This window comes from Aptenodytes forsteri, unplaced genomic scaffold, assembly GCF_000699145.1.
Source record: "Aptenodytes forsteri isolate BGI_AS27 unplaced genomic scaffold, ASM69914v1 Scaffold119, whole genome shotgun sequence".
Classification (NCBI taxonomy): domain Eukaryota; kingdom Metazoa; phylum Chordata; class Aves; order Sphenisciformes; family Spheniscidae; genus Aptenodytes; species Aptenodytes forsteri.
In genome coordinates this window covers 12,589,138-12,594,500 of record NW_008796165.1, presented here as the reverse complement: position 1 = coordinate 12,594,500, position 5,363 = coordinate 12,589,138, and the positions used below count along the sequence as shown (strand labels likewise).

At 38.4% G+C, this 5,363-nt stretch overlaps 1 protein-coding gene across 1 annotated transcript in view; it reads right to left on the bottom strand.

The window, feature by feature from the left end:
- PATJ (PATJ, crumbs cell polarity complex component) overlaps positions 1–5,363 on the bottom strand; it is a 155,416-nt gene that overhangs the window by 44,401 nt on the left and 105,652 nt on the right. The gene's annotated exons all lie outside the window — the stretch shown is intronic.

The following is a 5,363-nucleotide window of genomic DNA, read 5'->3' as shown; positions in this document are numbered from 1 at the left end:
TTCTGCCTTGCTAATATTTTTTTTCAACTGCCATTTAAAATTATTTGGCTTGTGGAATTAGCTCTGTGTTTTTTTGGCCTCTGTAAAACCAAACCAAGTAAAATAAGATTTCAGTAATATTGTTTAAGGCAAGTCTGAGGCATATGAAAAAGTGACTCCAAATTTTGCTTCAAAAACTGTACTGATGCGCCTCTTTATTTTTGGGGTGAACAGAAGCCAGGAACATGATGTAAACCCCATTTTGCTAAAGATTCAGTACTACCACAGAGCCTTTGCTTGCCAAAACAAGAGAGGAGGAATCAGTAACACTGCTGCTTTGCAGATACTGAACTTGAGATGAAAGGAAATGATTTCTCATGCAGTGGGTCTTCTGGGTTTGATTTCTGGTTTTATCTACCTTTCAGGTCACTGTAACACAAGCACAATTTTTTCCTCTTTAATTTCTGGAATAAAATATTAGACTAGTGTGTGTTTAAAAACATTTTATAGAAGTGCCTGGAAGAAAAAAGTCTCATTTTATCCCTCAAGAGTTAAACACATGAAGCTAGCATGTTATGATCATTGAAAGACAACACTGCTCTCAGCAGAGCAGCATATGGGAAATTCAGTCACAGGCACTTGAAGTGATAAATCCTGCAGGCAAAGGTTGGTGAATTCATTTACTTATCTTCAACCAAACAGCCATACAATTCAAAGGAATTGGTTCTGTGCTGCTCATTTTCATACTCGCTCCCAGCCTCTCCTCTTGGCCCTGCTCAAAGCCTTGCAAGAGTCAGAAACCATGCTAAGATCAGAACCAGAGTGGCCCGTGATGCAGAAACACGTGTGCACAGGGCCAAGACAGAAATATGAGGAACGCACAGAATCAAACCCATGAATTTCATAAGCGTACCCCGCAAGGCATATTAGGCAACAACATTTTTCCTCCTCTTATCTTCATGAGACATCAATCTAATTACGTTGCTTTTCTAACCTATAAGAATAAATCTGCAAATGTAAGGTGTCTAAGAGTTCCAGCAATTTTTACTTGACTGTAGAGATTTTTCTGACAATAGTTTATATGAAGCACAAACAGCATGAAAACTAACACTTCTGTAGCTTACAATGCATGCTGCATACCTTGCAATTAAGAGCAAACTTGAAAATAACAAGGTACATATAAACTTTTGTAAGAAATATAATTCTAAAAATTGCTAGACAGAGGCTTCATGATCTGCATGATAAAGTGGGGTGTAATTAATGATACAAATTAGTTTCTACTTCATATATACACACAAAATGTTTTTTCCAATCACTGGGCAAACATTTTTATGCAGTTTTAAACGGATGGCCATTTTTATTCCAAGCAATAAAAAAACCACTTACAGTAATTCCCTGGAAAAAAATTTGCAAAAAATAAAACCCCCAAGGTTACAAAGTGTCACAACTTGTAATCTCCCCCTGCTAGGATTTGTACATATTTAAATACTTTAATGCTGCTTCAAAGGAGAATGCTTCAAAGCAGAATCAAAGTGGGAACATATTTTAAAGTGACAGATCTAATAATAAATTGCTCTTACTGCTCTCCACTTCCATAAGTGTCCTCAACTAAAACATGAATTTATTTACAACTAAAAGGAGCAATCATTTTCTTTTGATGCTGGAGCAGACAGCTTAGAAGTCTGAACATCATATTCAAATTACAGTGACTGCAAATGAGCATTCAATCTATTTGCCAATAGTTGCTACATAACCACCTCCAAGAAAGCTGTTCTCAGTTACCAGTGCTCAATACTGCTTGAGGTTAAGATGTCTAAACCCTTCACAGTCAAGACATAGCTTCATACTCGCAGGGTCAAAGCAACGTACAATGCAATTTATACAGCAGGGAGGCTCAGATGCTCCCCCCTCCATTATCTGGAGAAGTGATAAACATCCACTGCTCTTGTTCCAGCTCTCATACTGGTTTGTATAAGACACTAGGACGGCAGCCCACCTCCTCACTGAGCTCGTGCACCAGAGAGCTGTTTATATTTCATCAGTTACATATAAATTGAATAGGGAAGGAATTCATCCCTCCTCCCACAAATACTTTTATTGCTTCTAACCTCTCAGGATGAGTTTCTGAGCAAAAATGGGAATTAGATCTGCCTGGAGGTTAGAGTGCCTGTTGCCTGTACCAACGTCACTATAGCTCGATACTGAAGAAACAAGAAGCTTCCCTCATCGCAAAGGGTTACAGGAAGCAAGACCAAAGCAATATGTTAAGCGGCAAAGACTCTAAACTTTAGAAAAGCTCATACCCTTTCAGATTTATTTGATTAGACTGCCATACTTTACTACATTTTACTTCCTTTCTAGCCTAAATAGGAGCCCTGGACATTCCCTGTCCTTTCTCACCAACTAAAGAGAAGAGCTTCTGATGTTTTGCTCCGTCTAACAACTGCACCTCTGATGAAGGGGGAGATGTGCAACTTAAGCAAAGACAAATACAGTTCTTATTGACTAATAATTAACTACCATAAACACTTGGCACAAAAAAAAGCCTTAAGAGAGCAATATGCAAATATAAATCTAAAGGGATTACTCATTCCACACTGCAGAAAATAAGCCTGAAGGGAAGTTAAAGTTGTGTGCTCTAAGGCTTCAGCTAAGCTGCCCTGCAACGCTATGCTGCGCTTATCAGAAAGCTGTCTCTGGCACTTTGGAGGAATGTTACACATAGCTGGAATGGTCTATGAAGCATTCAGAAAGTAATCTTTCTAAAGATGATAACCAGAAGTCACAGCCTCAGCCAAATTCAGGTTGGTTTTTTTTTCATTTGCTCATCAACCTCAGACTTGTAATTCTTGAATTCAGGTTCCCTACCTTCCTTTGAGGACATTTTCTGTTTTCCGTTTTAGTTACTCTTACGTCTCTCAGGTTTATGATGGTATAATCTCACTGTCATGCAATGCTAAGAAAATACTTGTTGAGCATGCTGAATGAGATTCATTACCTGTCTAAAGCAGAGCATCTTGTCTAAGATAGCATCCAAACTTCTTCTGTGATCATTGCAAAATTAAGACAAATCCCAAACCAGATCCACTCAGAAGGGCAATTCATCTTGGCACCTAAACGACCTAATTTAGGACAGGATGAACTGAATTGCTCTTTGGAGGTTCCTGGCAACTGTTCAATAATCACAGAAGTCCAGGTGACCTCTAGATGTCTAAACTAACGGAGGTGAACCTCCTGCCAAACTATCTGCAACTACACACATCATCAACACTAAAAGATCATTTGACAACAGCTTTGTAAGGGGTTGTGGATGCTTTTTGGGAATACAAAGTACATCAAGAATCAGGAGAAAAACCCAACAGCTTGTATGCAGTTGCATGACATCTTAGTTGGAACAGATCTGGAGAGCAAGTGAATGAACAGTAACCCTTAGGACTCCCATTGGTTGTGACACCAGGGCATGAAGTCCTGCAGATTATTGAAAACCTACATTGCCCTCATCCTGTTTGTTTAAAAAAAAGAAAAATCAGGTCAGGATCTCATATTTTCTCATCTTTGTTTTCCTCTACATGTTCCTTTGGAAAAGAGGAGCTGCAGGGAAGTTGCACACTGAAAAGGCACGCTGGATTTTTCCTTCAGCTGGGTCAAGGCAAGACCTTTGTATTGTGCATCTTCTTGAAAATCTCTCTGACTAACAGCAAGAACAGTCTTGTTCTTGCTCCATCCACTCCTTACTATGTGAGAGCCAAATGCATATAGATATTTTAAATGAACAACTAATGTTCATATAAACTGCAGCTTAGGTCATCAAAGGTTTGAAAGAGCCCAAATTACTTAACTTCCTCAACTGTGCACTTGTTCCCACATGTGTATGACAGCAAGGAGGAAACAACTCTGAAGGAAACAGGAAAAGTTCAAACTTGCACACACAGTGTCTGGCAAGAGCTTATTTTTAAAGCTTTCCCACATGAAAAAACCTGAACAATCAAAGCAAGTAAAAACAGAGTTTATACTATTAAAATATGACCAATTATGTAAGTTAGAAAAAACTTAAAGCAAAAATAATTTCTAAAGCATGACAGTATTTTAGACTCTGGCATACAACACATAATGTTACTTATAGAGGCTCTAAAAGAAGAGCAAAGACCCAGTGACAAAGTCACAGCAATGGAGAGTGTTAAACAGCACCAAGAACTGGCCGACCCAGCCACTGCCCTCGCTTTACCAGTCCTCAGAGTATAAGGATCTCTCTCCTTTGCATGTCACCATAAATAACAAGAGATCAGTCTTTACAATTATACCTAGAAATGGAAGGAGGGGTTAGGTGACAGAGATTTGTGGGCTTCACTGAGAAGCTACAATTCCATCACCAGAAAGCAATGATAACGGAACGAATGACTGCAGTATGGGAGGATGACTCTGGACAGCTAACAGATGGTATTTAAATAAGCAAAATCCTACTGTACTTTATTCTTAAAGCATTTCTCATATTTCATCACAGCACAAGACAATTTTCTTTCAAGGAATAAAGGTATACCAAAGAATGAATCACAGAACTTAACACAACGGGATGATGGTTTGAAATCAGTGGTATTCACTTTGATTCCAGCATTCAAACTATACTTGATCTGCTTATTATACCAACACTGAAGCACCAAAACAGATTAAAGGCAGTTAACTGAGCATGGAAAACACATTGAATTTGCTGAATCATAAAATTCTCACTGTAAAAGAGCATTCTGATATAAACTGGATTTCCTACTACCGATGTAAAATCTAATTATATTGTTTTATTATGCATCTTAAAAGGATGGACTTATAATGCATGAACAAAAACGACAGTAGATGCAAAACCCATTCTATTTTGGGAACCAGGGCACAGAGACTCCTACAAGAAACATGTCCCTTTCTCAGATTACTACCTGGCTAATTCCTGTTGTTGGAGACTCAGATCAAGAATTTAAAAAGGCAATCTAGACCTTTACATGCCCTGTTGCCACTGACTTCCACTAGCGCTTCCATAGCAAGACTCCTTTATACACCTTGGAAAGCTCTATCAAATTATTATCTATTTCTGATATTCAGAAATCAAAAAGACAACCCATATTTGCTACAGTAGCTTAGAAGTTAATGCAGCAGCTGTAAGACTTTGAGGTCAGATAAAATGCGACTGGACACTAATCAAAGGAAGCACTTGGACCGAGCCATTTCATCTCAGGAAAGTCTTGCCGTGCTTGGGCAACTGGTTTGTTTGTTTGTTAAACTGGGTGAGCAGGTTAAATGCCTTCAAATTTGTTACTGTAGAAGGCTACAAAGCACAAGATGCGCTGAATCTAAAAAAAAAAAAAAAAAAAAAAAAAAAAGTGACACTAAACTCCAAATCT